The following is a 17,500-nucleotide window of genomic DNA, read 5'->3' as shown; positions in this document are numbered from 1 at the left end:
TAGTCATCCATAACACTCCTTTAGCTATAGGCAAAATGGGTATGCTACTACTGCTACTACTACTACTACTATTTTTGCTATACTTCTTCTAAAACCCGATTTACAATTAATTATTAATAGATGCATCTTTAATAAACGATAATACTTCGAAATGAATTGCTCTCAAGTTTCATTTAAACATTTTATCATTCATGAAAAACACCCTTCAAAATCACCATCAGCATCAGCTCTTTCTCAATTGAAGAAACTGATCAGAGCACACTATGAGGAGCACTTTAAAGCCTGTACAGTGGTAACTGTCAATCAGAATTACGATGTCGTCAAGGCGACAATTGAATGAAAAAAGTAACGCTTAACATTTAGAGGAAAGGAAATGACACCTATTGTGACACCATCTCTTCTGTCACGATCTCACAACTACAGCCAGAACGACAAAACCCTAATGGAAGGAAGGACAAACCACTTGATCGAAGGAATGCCTTTCACTTAACGAAAGGGAAAGTAACTTTCGATACAAGGAAGAGTGATCTCTCTAATTGCGTTCCCATACATTGCCATATGCGCTGCTTCCTCCTTTCATGCCGGGAGAGGCTATAACATAAAGCATTTTTGTCTTAGGCCCCTCTTCCTCTCAGAGTTAACTTAGTAGTTGATGTCTACGACAAACTGAAATCAGTTAGTGCCTTTCCCGCATAAAGGATAGGAAATTAATTTGTATACAAAACAGATAGCTAGCAGAATAAAATTAGCTGGTTACGTTTGCTAGTGTGCATTATATGTGTATTAGTTCCATGCATATCTAAACCATACATAATTACGTTATACATATATACCGGCTCTTCGTTGGGAGAGTCGGTAGAGCTGCGGACATAGAAATTCATTTCTCGCTATAATGTGGTTCGGATTCCACAATAAGCTGTAGGTCCCGTTGCTAAGTAACCAACTGGTTCTTAGCCACGTAAAATAAGTCTAATCCTTCAGGCCAGCCCTAGGAGCTGTTAATCAGTTCAGTGGTCTGGTAAAACTAGGTATACTTAACATACATATATACTGTATATATACACATATATGCACATATATTTATATATATATAAATATATATATATATATATATATATATATATATATATATATACACACATTTATACACACACACACACACACATATATATATATATAATATATATATATATATATATATATATATATATATATATATATATATATATATATATATATATACATGCTACACACACATATACACACACACACACACAAAGTAAGTATAAGCAGTTTTACCAGACCACTGAGCTGATTAACAGCTCTCCTAGGGCTGGCCCGAAGGATTAGACTTTATTTTACGTGGCTAGAACCAATTTGGTTACTTAGCAGCTTGGGATAACTTATTGTGGAATCCGAACATTATGGCAGAAGTAATTTCCCCTATCACCAGAAATAAATTCCTCCTGTCTTCATCAGCCGGCAGCGGGGATCGAACTCCAGCCCATCGAATGACGGTCTGAAGCTCAACCACACACACACACAGACACACACACACACACACACACACACACACACACACACACACACACATATATATATATATATATATATATATATATATATATATATATATATATATATATATATATATATATATATATATATATATAAGGTAGCAAAGACTTCCTACACATTGTTTATTTATCAAGTGATATTTCCTCCAGCGTTCACAAACCATTGTTAATTGTTGCACATACTGTAGATAATGCTTAAACAGTATACATACAGTATATAGCATTATTCTTGTCCCATTCCTATTCACAGTATGTCACTCTCACCTCTAACACGCAAGCATTCTCGCTCTTCCTAGATATTAGGACCCTTCTGTTCCGTCAAGTCTTCTGACCACCCAGCCAGAAATTCATTACCCTCCGCATCTTCTTCTCACAAAACTGACGAGTTTTACACAGTTTTTCCTCTTTCTTCGTCTGTTCTATCAGGCAAAATCACATAAAACACTTTACCCATCTTCTCAGCTATGCTATCCCATTTTACATCTACCTTTTCTTTACATTTCCCACTATTTCAACCTTTTTTCTTTAATTCACAGTGAACACTTAACTACTTCAAAGGCTAATTGCTAACGAACACCTTCATTCATCCCCTTTAGCTTTAGCTTTCACTGACATGTCTTCTCTGTAAAAACTTCAGTCGAAATCATGATATCCATTTTGCTTTACTACTCCATATTCACCTCATCTCTAATTGTACCATCCTCTTCTACATTTATTCACAAATACAAATGTTAATTGACCACTTCCGTTCTCCCATCATTCATTTTGGTGTTCACAACTCTCCATATCTCACAGTTTTATTTAGGCTCATTTCCTTACAGCTTTCATCTCTCATACACACTTTCAAACTCACTCACCAATCTCTGCAACTTCTCCTTACTTTTACTTACACTCAGCATTGTAAAACCATAGGTGAATAAAATTTCTAAAAAGACCTGGGAATGTTCTTGATACAGTTTTTATTGAGAAATTGGGCCATATGAAAGCATTTATTATGATAAAAACAGTAAAGATTTATGCAAGAAAGTAGGTTGTGAGTAGAGTATTTGTTATGAAATAGTTTCATGAGAAGTTCCAGAACTTGGGAAAAAAGTTTTTGACTCACATATATTCTTCCCACAGTAATTTTCGGATTTGTCGTCCACCAGTTACTCTTACAACCGTAACTCTTCAGAATATCTTTTCAATTTTCTGAGACCCCTGATACTCCATCTACCATATGCTCTCCAATATCAAAGACATTCTTTGCTTCAAAAAGTTAAACGGGACTTATATTGCGAAAAATAAAATAAACGAACGAAAAAATTCTCCAATATCTATTTCATGATCTCCGTTGCTGTTTCTCATCGCACATTCAGTTAGAAATACTCAAGGATCAAACCACAGCTCAGATTTTCAGATGTTGTTGCATCTTATCATATGAAATATACAATGGATTTCTTTCGGATTTCTGAGCCCTACACAGGACCATTTCTCTAAATACTTTTTCTGAAACTGCATAGCCTAGCAGCCATATATTTCGTATATATATATATATATATATATATATATATATATATATATATATATATATATATATATATATATATATATATATATATGTACACACACACACACAATCGCCCCCTTTCTTCCCACTGCTAATCCTTTTGAATATATAACTTTGCTTTTCCTTACTGAAATAACTTCCGTCAGAAAATATTGAGGCACCAAATGTATTCAACTTTGTCCTCCAGTAAAAACAAATCTCTGCTAACTGTTTTACTTCTGATGTACGTAGTTACATCCAAAATAAGAATGAAACACTCCACACTCTCTCTCTCTCTCTCGTAATACAATCAAAGTTCTTGAGCAACAACTTCCGTCAGATCAATGAAAAGAGAGAGAGAGAGAGAGAGAGAGAGAGAGACTGCAAGCAACATAGCGCGCTTAAGGCGAGCTTGTTTTCCCAAGACTTGCTTAACTCTCCCACCATTGCGGCTTAGCGAATCTGTGCATTAGGGCCAATACAACATCATGACTGACACCTATTAAGTCACTTTCTTATTCCTTCATTCTCATTCATTCACATCCGTATGAAAAATACTTTTCTTCTTTTGATTCGGTCTCAAAACCACACGTGTTTCACCATCAAAGTCACACTTTTTTTTTTTTTTTTTTTTTTTAGCGCAATTCATACTGAGGAGGTTAAGTAAGCCATATTGAGAAGATTAAGTAAGACCGGAGATATTTAAAGTTACAAGATTTGCTTGCAGAGAATTCTCAGTTTTCATTTCCCCCAAGATGGTAAATTAAACGAACGCATAAAATAAAATAAAAAAATTTACACTATTACACGGGTACAGCTTTCTGATGTGAATGAAAAGTGGCTTCTGCAATATATTTCTTAGTTACAATCCAGTGTGTTTTCTATTGAAAAATATATAAAAATAAACATGTTCGCGCCATAGGACCGAGAGGGAGCGAAAGTAAGGAACAAAAATCTCCTGGCACTTTCGTTAATGACGGAAAACGGAAACAACAATGGCTGACAGGTCCAACCCATCAAATTTCGTTGGTGTCTCTAAAACAATTTCCTACAAATTAAAACACTATAAATCAAGAAGCAGGATGTGCATTACAAAACGTCAAATATGCTTCCGGGAGGTGTAGTGACTCAGGTACTAACCTCAGTCCTCTAACCAACGTGGGTTCGATTCCCACATAGAAAGGAGATTCTCTTCAATCCTTCCCTTTTGGATTCAAGGCTTGCAGACGAAAGCGTATCGAACAATATCAGAAAAGCCAGCTACTAAAATAAATGGAGCTGATGATTGTTATCAGTCGACTCAATATACTGTATCCCTACTAAGTTCGAGTCAAAATCTGCAAAAGGGATATGAAAAAATGCAACTATGTTCGGAATGATGACGGTACTTCAGTTAAAGTAAAGTTTAGTGAAAGAACCCATACTGCCTACACTGACTGAAAAGTAAATTAGAGGCAAATTTGCATTATGACCACAGTGTCAGAACAAATATGGAAAAAACGACATTTATGAGATAGTTTGTGAAGGAGGGTGAAGGAGAAAGGTGAAATGACTATTAGTTGATGATATAATTTTGACTAAGGAAAACGAAAAACTGAAGATTAAAAGAAGAAAATTAGGAAAATTAAATGAGAAACAAAGCAAATAAATGCGAATATGTGATGTAGGATAGTGTAGACGATGAGGAAATTCAAATAAGGGAATTGTATGGATTAAGAGAAGAGTCTGTGCAAACGAACCAAAATAATCGGCGGGAGATTTACTGACATCACAGAAGAGAAGAGAAAAGAAGTGGAAAATGTTGAAGAAACTGTCAGACTTGATAGTCTTCAAGCGTTCAGGTGAATGTGCAGGGATGAATAACACGAAAGGTTCTGAAATCAAATGTCAGTGAAGTTTGCATGGAATAGATAAGGTGGAAAGAGGGAAAAATTATGCAACACAAAAGCGAGGTACAACAACTGGCATTTATAAAAAGATGAACTAAACACATTTCTGGGGGTGCAGTCTAAGTTTGATTCCACACTACAGTAAAACATACTGTACCACAAATACATTTCGGCAACTTATCCTGCACACATCATAAACAAGTGACATACAAGTCACCGATTTATTGGTACTCCTAACCAAAGCTTCATACAATTATCTAGCATTTGCCAAAGACTCCTTCTCCACTTACGGTCGCTGACTTGTTTTCCAACATGTTAGCGATATGTATGCAATAAGGTGCCGCCCAGTTTATGATACATTTTACTCCAATGCACACGCACCCTATGAAGAAAGATAAAAAATACAATGCTGAAAAACTGTACACATGCTAGAAATTTTTTAACGGAAAAGTACTTAGTGACTACTATAGCAATGAAATATCAGAGTGACTATTTTTGGACTGAAAAGGCCTAAACCCCTCCAGGCCGGATATGTACCTCCGAGATGGGTGGTTTTCAACTACCCTCCTCCCCCAAAAAAGGTTGGAAATCTTAAACTACCTCTTACAGTGGATCCTATTGCACCTTTTGATTTCTCACTCTACATCACCAACCATTCCCAAGACTGTCGAGCTTGTTCAGGAGAGAAACCATCTCTGGTGGTGGAATTTTATCATTATTCCAGTCATTGAAACTGAATTAGCAACGACAAGGGCAGTGTAATGAATCCAAAACAGAAGACTTAGAAAACACAGCGGACAAAATAAATCCGAGAAAAGGAACTACAACTGAAAGAAGAGACTTCCGCGCTGCCTTCTTCGTAGTTCCCATGGTTAGCAAAAGCTCGGGGGTTATTACGCAATCGCAGTACGAGTTATAAATAGGAGTTTGTGGGTCACGCAATCGCTACACTGGCATTTGAAAACTTACTCTTTCTGTAGGGTTGTTGCTTCTGAAATGGTGCAACCGATTAGCGACATTCAAATATAGGCTAATGGTTATCTTGTTTAATATAAACAGGATTTATGACTAAATAATACGCCTGCGGCTTACATTATTTTGATTCACGTAATGCATCAAGATATCAAAGGTTGATGGCTCTCTCTCTCTCTCTCTCTCTCTCTCTCTCTCTCTCTCTCTCTCTCTCTCTCCCTTGAGTTTTGAGTTCCGAATAACACAAAGCTAACATTTATGTATATTAATCACGTGAAACGTCAACAGGATTTATGGACTATCGAGAACGTACAAGCTTTACATCATTAAGGTTCACGCAACCATAAAAGCGTCTGCCGCAAAACTACCCGAATTTAATGGCTGGTGACTTTCTTCTTCTCTTTGTTAAGAATTACATAAATCCACTTACATTCGAACGACAAACGTAACTTTGGAGTTTCCATGAGATTCTGCCGTGAGTTCCCACGATTTTTCACTCGCTCGCCAGTCTCGCAGCGCTAAAAAGTTCCCAGCAACACGTGCCGTGCAATTTGCGATGTTTGATTACGGAAAACCTGTCTCAGCAATCATTTCCTCAGTTACGGTTGCACAAGGCTCTAAAAAATTGCAATGTGATACTTAGATTAAAGAGATGTTTGCTCCATGTATAATGTTTGCTATTCGGCAGGGGAAAACTTCGGGCCGTTTCCTAAAATGCCAACTGTTTCTCTGTTGCTCTGAGCAATGACATGTGTACCTCGTGGTTACTAGAGTGTCGTGGGTTGTAGCCTTGTGGTGAGGGGCATGGAGCTATCGACCTCACCCCAAAAAGGGTTGCTGAAAACCAAAAGGTTATCAGTCTCTGGAGCCATTTCTTGTTCAAGGGAGAAAAAGCAAAGATATTCTAATTTTAATTTTTCCCATGTCTTTGCAGGAACGCCAAAAGTACAGTAGTTTCACTTTTAGTTTGTGAATTGAAAGCTCATACAACATTATCTTATCAACAAAATATTGCATTTTATGTATAAAGAAGTCAACAAGTTAAACACAAGCCATTTAATGGTGGGCTATGGATATAACCATTTCCCACCTTTGATATACAGTACAGTAAATCATTAGACGTTTTCGTTAACATTACAATGGCCTGGATGTGCGTAACAACTCACAGCAAGTGCCAAAATTAAAAACATTCATCCCAAACCCATCATCAACCACATCCTGAAACCAATAACATTTCCCCTGATTCGTCTCATAATTTAATATTGGTACCTCTGCACCACTGCAAAATACTTAATGATTTGCACGTACGGTCGACATACCGAAGTTCTCTGAGTACAGTATATTAATCATTAATTCATCTAGTATGCATCATACATGCCATTCATTAGCATACATCCTTGGCAAGGATTACGCTTGGCTAAGCACGATTGCTTTTATTTTTATACTCCGAATACGCCTTGCAATATCAATTACCACTTTTTTGCAGTGAATGCCACTATACCTGTTTTGTTTTTTATTGATATGTATTTTTTTACGTTTAGGCCTTTACGTTTTAACATCTTATCACAATAATAAAAATATCCCTTTCACTATTTTCATTAACACATGGATGACAAAGGGATTTCTCTTCAACTTGTCATCAATGAACTTAGGAATTCTCCACGCACAAGGAGTCCTCACATTCTAGGCGAGAAATAACTTTCTCATCACTAGCCAATGAACAACTAGACAAGCGCTTAAAACAAATCCATCTCAAAGCAATGTGATCTGGTGCAACCACTTACTCGGGAACTTTCGCAGAAAACGGGAATTCTTTCGAACAGAAAATGGACATTTTACATGACTAATTGTAAAACATGAAGCATCAGAAATCTCACCCTCTTTACTTCTTTCTCTTCCTGTGATCGGGTTGAACTTCTGCCAGAGGCTATAGGCTTTTGTAATTGCTCTGCACACATAAAAAATCATTATAAAATTGATTTATCAAGATATATAATTAACTTGATTGCAATACTACTTTCTACTTAAACTTAGGAAATTTTGTTGGGGGATAAAAAGATTATTTCGTTAAACGATTATTTTATACATTTCCACAACTTTTAACAAGTGAAATTCTGCTATTTTACACCTGACTACTCATGAGTTCAGTTGCACCAGATGATCTCACAATCAAGTGTATCATAAACATTCAATTGTTGTCATACACTAATATTATAAAATTGTTCTTTTACTTCTTCCAAAAAGATTGTATAAGGATGTACTTGAGAAGGAATGGCTATCCCTATTAAGTAAGTTATTTCTGAGGAGCAACCACATTAGAATAACATATGCAAAAAAAAAAAAGATAGAAGAGAATAACAAATAACTACAAAATAACCTAAGATAAATTAATAATATACATACATATATATATATATATATATATATATATATATATATATATATATATATATATATGTGTGTGTGTGTGTGTGTGTGTGTGTGTGTGTGTGTGTGTGTATGTATATGCATATATATACAGTATATATATGCAAGAAAAGATAAAAAAGAATAAAAAATAACTACCAAACTGACAAGGATAACTAAAAATATATATATAGGAATATATATATATATATACATAAAATATATATATATATATATATATATATATATATATATAATATATATATATATATATATATATATATATATATATATATATATATATATATATATACACACACATATATAAACGCAGACTTTGCAAACCACCCGCGTCTCAAATTACTCTCTAACGATCTCTCTCAACTAAAATCTTCAGGACACTTATAAATGGCCAGCCCATAATTTTCCAAAGCTCAGTACCTCCACACACACACACACACACACACACACACACACACACACACACACACACACACACTTGCCTTTCCAGTTCCTCTCTTTTCTTTTTCATTAGTCCCAGTCTGGAATGGTTTTATATTCTAAATATTTCATTAGTTATTATAATTCTCGGGTTGCTTCATACTTCGTTCCATTAGTTGGATAGCACCAACCTTTGAACTACTGCCCTGGGGTGTTTCACCCTTCATTCCATTCCTAGAAATGATTCATCCTTTGATCTGTTCCTTGGAGTGCTTCATCCTTTCCGCATTTCTTGGGGTGCTTCAATCTTTGAGGCATTCCTTGGAATGGTCCATCCTGTCTCCTATTTCTGGGAGTGATTCATCTTTTTGGAGAGCTTCAAACTTTCTTCTAGTTCTTGGAGTACTTCATCCTTTAGTTTATTTCTTGCAGCGTTCAATTCTTTGACTTAGTGCTCTCGAGCACTTCATCCACTGCTTAATTTTTTGAAGCTTTCATCTATTTAGCTATAGCTTTGTACTGCTTCATTCTCTGTTCTAATTACTGGAGTGCTTCATCCTTTGATCTGTTCCTTGGTGAGATGAATTCTTTGACGTGTTGCACTGTAGCGTTTCATCAGTTGTTTCTTTTTTGGGGGGAGCACTTCATCCTTTAAAATACAGCTCTGGCATGCTTCATCCTTTAATTCTTGGAGTGCTCACCATTTGCTCTATTTCCTGAAGTCTTTCATTTTAAAAATAATTGCTCTGCAGCGGTCCATCATCTGTTCCTATTCTAGAAGTGGTTTAGTATTTGGTTTGCTTTTCAGAGTGGTTCATCAACTGAACTAATGATCTGGAGTGCTTCATCCTCTGTTACAGTACGTAACGAGGTTGATTCAAAGGCAATTTACCGCATAAACAATCCTACACTTATATATTCTCTACATCTTTCTCTCCAGCAAAAGACTTGTTCGTTCTTTCGTTTTCTTCCTTCATTAAAACGTTTTAGACAGACGATTCGTTGATCTAAGGAATTCCCTCCTACTCTCAAGCAGCCCTGTGACACCTACGAAGCAACCGCCTCTCACTCTTATATTGCACAGTCCTGCAATCTTCGTATCACTCAATTAAGTGTTCTTCTTCCCTTTCACTCCAGACTACGGAATTCTCTTCCGTCTCTTGTGTTCTCTTGAGCCCTTCCCTTCAAGAAACGGGTCTATCACTTCCTCCGGAGGTCACACCTTGCACTTTTCTCTCCTAAAGTCTTATTCCTTTGACCTTACGTCTGAGTCAAATCGTGAGTCTCACCAGCCTTTGCATAAGCAAAAATCCCTCATTTCTCTCAAACATTTCTTTTCTCATTTCCTGTTCTTCTCTAAAACCATTATCTCTATACAAGGAAATATCAAGGACAGCAGAAACAACCAGTGGAAAAGTTTGGATATTGATATTGACACTAGGTTATAATAATAAACTGAAATCCCCGCCAATTCGTAATACGTCACAAACTACATATTCACATTAATCTAGTATCAACACGAACAGGAACCACTCATTATACTAAGTAATGCCTAAATAAATACATGACATTTTGGTAAGACTACGTGCGCATTTTCCTACACAATGAAGGGAAGGCTGTAAAGAAATAAATATCTAGGAAAAATGACAGTGAAAATATCTTACACAACTAGCAGATAATAATAATAATAATAATAATATTATATTATTATTATTATTATTATTATTATTATTATTATTATTATTATTATTATTATTATAAAATATTTCAACAAGGTGACAAAACTACACTCCTTTCGGATCGCCTGAAACATATACTCCTCATGGCGAATTGAAAATTACACAAGATAAAGTTGAAGGAGTTAGACAGTTAACTGAGAAGACACCAGAGGGAAAGAAGGACAAATAAAAGGCAAGAAAGCAATGCAGCTGGGACACACGCAAAGCACACGGTAAACAGTACAACCCCTAGGGAGATAACAGAAGACAAGCGACCACTGTTGTCACTGTCTATGTCAGGACATAATTCAACCAACCTCCAGAGGTGTACGACTGCGTCCTAAGGCAATCAGCCTGGAAAAGCTGAGAGAGAGAGAGAGAGAGAGAGAGAGAGAGAGAGAGAGAGAGAGAGAGAGAGAGAGAGAGAGAGGTGAGCAAAACGAATGAAAAGGCGATGGAAGTGAGACCAGACCGGTGAAGTAACGGGAAAGGAAGATGCAGAAAACAAAAAGTCAACAGCGACAGCAATTTCACATTCTCCGTGCTGGCATAAGGCCACCTCAACCAGCAACATTATATTTAAAGGTAGACTATAATTATTTAAGTGAAATGTGCTAGAAACAGTATAAGGGCACAAGAAGAGAATACGCGAATGCGTATGTTGTCAGTACGTCATATACTGTCCAAGCTTAATACTTTTATGCAACACACACACACACTATATATATATAATATATATATATATATATGTGTGTGTGTGTGTGTGTATATAATGTATATATGCATATATACATGCATACATACATAATTACATACATAAACACACAGACCAAAAACAGACGGCTGTTCCGTTGCTGGAAAAGTTCACAGACGTAACCTGCAACTCAAGGGCAATGACCACACCCTTTCCGAGAGTGGGCAGTGTACTAAGAACAGGGCAGGGACAAGAGAGAGGAAGGAGAAGACGGCTCTCGTCTTTAAAGTCTTGCGGGAAAATTTCTCTTTACTTTGTGTCTTTCGTTTCAGGTTATCGTGCACGCGTTCTCTCTCTCTCTCTCTCTCTCACCATTGATATTTTGAACCGAACGATCTACATAGAAGACCTCAAAATCTTGACCTGAGAAGACGGCTCTCGTCTTTAAAGTCTTGCGGGAAAATATCTCTTTACTTTGTGTCTTTCGTTTCAGGTTATCATGCACGCGTTCTCTCTCTCTCTCTCTCTCTCTCTCTCTCTCTCTCTCTCTCTCTCTCTCTCTCTCTCATCATTGATATTTTGAACAGAGCGATCTACGCAGAAGACCTCAAAATCTTGACCTGAGATGATCAGACCTAGTCCTAATGTAACTCGCCCACAATAATGACGGAATGATAAGATGCTTGCATGCTCGCTTCCATAATTCCAGATTAGTTTTTCTGGTTACAGGTTACGGTAAAACCGACTTGCCGGAAAATTTCCAGGCACAAATATGAAGGAATGAAACCGGAGTAGAGAGAGAGAGAGAGAGAGAGAGAGAGAGAGAGAGAGAGAGAGAGAGAGAGAGAGAGAGAGAGAGAGAGAGAGAGAATACTGTCATTATGTTCACTGCCATTATATTTCATATTTGAATTGGACAATGACAAAAGCTGTTCTTTTACTTATATATCTAATAATAAATTACCTGAAAGATGTTAGAAATAACAAAAATACCTTGAAGAGAAAAAACTTATACACAAACACACAGATATATATAATTATATATATATATATAAATATATATATATGTATATGTATATTATATATATATATATATATATATATATATATATATATATATATATATATATATATATATATATATATATATGTATATATATATATATAAACACCTTTTAGTGGTCTCCGATTATTCCTATTAGAAAATAGCTGGAATAAAAAAATCATTCCAATGTACCACGTAGTCGCGTTATTCGCCAAGTAAAAAAATCTATTAATGAAAAGACGAAAGCAACAAAGCCTGAATAAAATTAACAACAGTACCGTTACTTTTGACAGTGGAGTTCAAATAACAGTTTTTCATATTCCGCCCCTAAGACTTTCATATAGAGTTGAATGTTGGTCATTCGAATGAACTGAAAAACTGAACATTTTGATTACTTAAAGTTCCTCCTATACTATATAACAAATGAAAACTCTTGAAACTTCTTTTGTTATCATAATAACAAACAAGGATTTCCCAGAGATAGTTGTTCCCTAATTTCAGTCCATCTCATCACTTTGGTCAAAAAGGATTTTCGTATTCATTTCCATTATTTTAATTAAAGAGACGAGAATGGCCCTATACGTCTCGGTTACTTTATGGTAAATTTCACTATACATTCTAGTCCTTCCTAGTATAGAGCGAAAACAATCAGTAATTTTTAACATTTTTTATCATTCACTTGCGCTTTTGGCAAACCCTTTTAATGAAAGGTAGCAAGAATCATGCCCATATTTGTCATTGATTCTTATCTATTCCATGAACAGAAATCCTCCTTTTTTCATTAATCCTGAAAATTTACGAAACGATCCCAAACCCATGACTAATCAGCTATTCTTCTTCCTTGGTTTACCTCTCCTTTTGGTAACAAGTACTAGTCCCACCTGTCCATGAGAAAGGAAACCCACTGTCCTTCAAACCGTCTTCCTATTGTTGGAACTTGTACTATTGCTAAAGACCTCTAAAATTTACTTAACTCGCCATTTTTCAAACACACTGAGTCAAGCTCTCTTCTTCTGGATCTCCAACATGGCTTCTACAAGGCAAGACTCAGTGGGGAGCACCTTTCTTGTCCTGTTGACGTTTGTTTATCTTCTCTGCTGGACATCAAGGAAAGCTGTCATAAGGCCCTGTTAGTCAAACTTCCTGCTGTAAGCTTTGCTATCATCCTATGCAAATTTATTTCTTCTATTTATCTAACCGCTCTGGATTTCTTGTTGCTGACAGGACGACGAATGTTCTATCCTCATTTCTCAAGACTGAGTAGCTACTTGTGAATGCCATGACTTGATCAAGTTAAATGGCTCCAAGACTTTCTGGTTACTTTTCTAAATCTTGTTTGATGGAATGAAAGTCATATATTCACATCTATGAATAATTCTGGTTGCCAGTTAAAGTGGTTAAACTTCCTTCCTGAATTTATGTATTTCACTTCGAAGAAAGTTGTTTGTTTCAACTCAACTACTGAAGTTTTATAATGCATTTATAAATCCTACTTCCTTAGTTTTTTCCTCGATAGAACTGAATAAAAAAAAATAAAAAACATCTATTCTGTGAAAAAGTTTTTAAATTTTCTCTTCTAGATCCTCTTCCCTCCACAGGAAGGTGCCTCGCTGTTTCTTCTCTACAGTTGTCATTTCGGCAACTACTTAACTGAGCATTACAGAATGCCTACTCCTCCTCCTCCTCCTCCTCCTCATTACACCCAACATGTCACCTATTCCCACATTTTACCTGTGGAACTAATAAGTCTTCGCAATGCTTGGTCTGGTGACTGTTTCTTTCCATTCACTCCCGAACTTTTCGCTCAGTTTCTAAATGTCTTCCCAGTTTATTATATAATCTTCTATCTTTCAAAGAGCTGGTCAGTAAATTCGCTAATGGTTAAACCCAATTTTGTTATCTTTATCGAGTTTCCACCAGGAGTAGGCAGACGATAACATCGATTTATGCATTATAACAAAAAAGGGTTCAAAAATAGAAAAATAACAATACACCATTTACAGGCGAAGTAAAGAGAAATAAAACGGTAATGCAAAAGTCACTAATTTTACCAGAAACGACTAAGTTAGAAGATATACAAATAAAGGATAAAACTGAAATTATTTCAATGAATCCCATCATCTGCTGGAATTAACAGTCACATTTAATATTCGTTTCCCACTTACGTATTTCTAAACTTACGGTCAACAACGCGTTATTAAAATAAAGATGCAAAACAAACCAACACAAAAAGACGTGGTAAAAGACAACCAAACATTCGTATGCCAGCTTCTATTTTGCAAGGTTTAAATCGGGCAAAAAAGGCTTGTAAACCTAACAGCGATCAAGATACAGCCTCAAGGCGCACAAATGATCTGCAATGCCTTCAAAAGGCCAGTTCGAATCAACCAGTCATCTATCAGTGGCAACACTTCGGATCTTTAATTACATCAACAAATCAACACCGATATCCACAACTAACCTATCCAGAGAAACCGGTCGTTTATCAAGAGCGACATTAAGATCAGTTAAGAAACCAGGTTTATCAACACCAATAACTACAAATGATCGACAAAAGAAACCAGTCGTTTATCAGCACTGACGCCTTCAAATGCACCGTTTAAAGATCCTAACACATTCAGTTCAATAAAGAAACCTGATTTTCATCAATGAAGGCATCTTCAGGTGACCTGTTTAAAGTAATCAATCGTTATCTTGTACTTGTCCGCTCCGGCTGAATCCAGGATTATCGCCACAGTGCAGCCTGGGAATCTGGGTTTTAGTTAAGAAAAATGCCAGCATCATCAAACGAATCTTAATGGGTGTTACTGAGATGTAACTTCTCTCTCTCTCTCTCTCTCTCTCTCTCTCTCTCTCTCTCTCTCTCTCTCTCTCTCTATATATATATATATATATATATATATATATATATATATATATATATATATATATATATATATATATATATATATACATATGCATTTACATATATGTATACACATACAAGCATACATAAATATGTATCTATGTATAAACACACTTTCACATATACTATTATTATTCATATTATTCTTAATGTGTACTCATTCCTACGGGAAATAATCAACGCTTAGGCACTAGCTTCAAATTCCCAACTGGGTAAAATTAAAAAAATATTGAACTAACACTGAACTACAAAGGTAGACTCACATTGTAATTTAAATGACAATAATAATAACAAGAGATAATTATGGTAACGGTACACGACCCATGTGTTTTACGGTCAAACTGCTTTAAATTAATCACGATTATGAAATAAAAGAAAACTGACATTAAGAGCAAATATGGTTCGAAAATGCGATTTTTGCAAGTACAAACATCCAGGTAATATACAAATATTCTAGATATAAAAGAATAAGAGAACTCGTGTCAGTGTTATTAATATTCCTTTCCTTAACATTTATAAAGTTTCGGGAACAATACCTGATATCTTGCTGGCTACGGGACGTTTATAAATTGCTCTGGCTTAAAGTCAGAGATACCTCAAAATAAGGGTAAATACTCAGATTCATTTTATTACTGAAAGACTGAGTGACAAACCGAGTAACACTGGTCATGGTGTGCGGGTCAAGTTATGCCGTCTAACGCACCTCTCCTCCCGACTATATGCTCAGACAATGTTACCAACACGGGGCGTAATGGTGTGAGTTGATGGCGAGATATCATCATCTAATCGATAAAGTCATGATTGATATTTGTACCATATGCCATGGCTAAACCATTTCTGAGTCTCTCTATACCTCTAATAAGCTTGATAGCTCCTTCTCACCCAAGGAAAGGTTTCGCAGCTACAAAAAAGAATTGCTTATTCTGCCTTCTGTGCTACTTGATTTTAAGACCATCAGTCATGTGACTGACAAAGACCAAAAACAACCAATTCCAAAACGCTAAACGGATTACCGAATTAGATGGGTCTAGGCTCACTTAAAAACACACACACATACACACGACAAGAACGACTCTACTGCCTGTTCCTTATAAAACTGCAAGATCACGTATAGCACTATCCTCTATCACCTTTTGATACGAAGATTGAAAATAATTCGTGTTTATAGCTCGGTGGTCTGGTTAAACTATCGTCTATAACGAACCCAAACAAAATACTGGTTGGCTAACACAAAAATTCAAGGCGGTGAAAGCAACCTCTCATTTTCCATTCAAGATGGAATACGTTAAGTAACTCTTCCCGTTCACTGACATAATAATGAGGCAGAGCAAAAACTGGAAAACTCACCAAAGATTTGTTATGAGACTTCTCTCCTCTCCTGTGTCGGCTGGTCACTTCTCCTAGAACCTGCAAGAGAAATAATAATAATAATAATAATAATAATAATAATAATAATAATAATAATAATAATAATAATAATAATAATAATAATAATAATAATAATAACGAGAAACAAATATTAATTTTTAACATTTTTCCACACATACTCATATGAAAAAACCCACCTAAACTGGATCAGTGTTAGCTGAATTTTTTTTTTCTTTTTATCTTATCCATAGAATAATCCTTTCCATAAAACTATTGGTCGCATGAGAAGCGACACAGGCGCAGTGGAACTCACTTCAAGGTATACTGACAACAAATCCGAGAGCATAAACAGGATTTTGTTGGACTGGCTGGAGTGTAATATTGTTTTTTGCCTTTTGCAAGAGCGGAGGCCGTTGTTGTTATAGATGGTGCTTTATATCTTTCGTTTCCTATCATAGAGCTAATGTGTTATTAATTTCGAAACTATACCTGCAATATTCCAAATGACTGAAGGTCAGATTACTGAAACATTTAAGAATAATCTGAAACATTGCAAATAAATCCACAATGAGCAAAAGGTTATGAAAGTGTTGGAAATGACGTTACCTCTACGAGCAAAAACGCAGGCAATAATCATTCGAAGAAGATAACCTATTGCTAATTAATGAAAAATTGAAAACAAATAAAAAAACTGGCTATCTATCGGAAAATGGTTTCCAAGGATAAGGATGTGATAAAATGAACTCAACGATGCGGAAAAAATGTGGTACTGGCTCCTCAGACGGGAAAAAAAAAAGATTTGTAAGCTAACATTTGCTAGTGGTTCTCTCTCTCTCTCTCTCTCTCTCTCTCTCTCTCTCTCTCTCTCTCTCTCTCTCTCTCTCTCCACACACACACACACACACACACAACACACACACACGAAGATACATCTAATCATTCACAAACACAAAATAA

At 35.9% G+C, this 17,500-nt stretch overlaps 1 protein-coding gene across 1 annotated transcript in view; it reads right to left on the bottom strand.

Moving 5' to 3' along the window:
* Cad88C (cadherin-88C) overlaps nucleotides 1-17,500 on the bottom strand; it is a 283,326-nt gene that overhangs the window by 91,407 nt on the left and 174,419 nt on the right. Inside the window, exon 4 of the mRNA XM_067098927.1 lies at nucleotides 16,523-16,582. The gene's annotated coding sequence lies outside the window, so the exon portion shown is untranslated. The remainder of the gene's footprint in view (nucleotides 1-16,522; nucleotides 16,583-17,500) is intronic.

The sequence above is a fragment of the Macrobrachium rosenbergii genome, chromosome 55 (assembly GCF_040412425.1).
Source record: "Macrobrachium rosenbergii isolate ZJJX-2024 chromosome 55, ASM4041242v1, whole genome shotgun sequence".
NCBI classification, from domain to species: Eukaryota; Metazoa; Arthropoda; class Malacostraca; order Decapoda; family Palaemonidae; genus Macrobrachium; species Macrobrachium rosenbergii.
The sequence above is the reverse complement of the archived record's forward strand: the minus strand, read 5'-3'. Positions and strand labels throughout refer to the sequence as shown.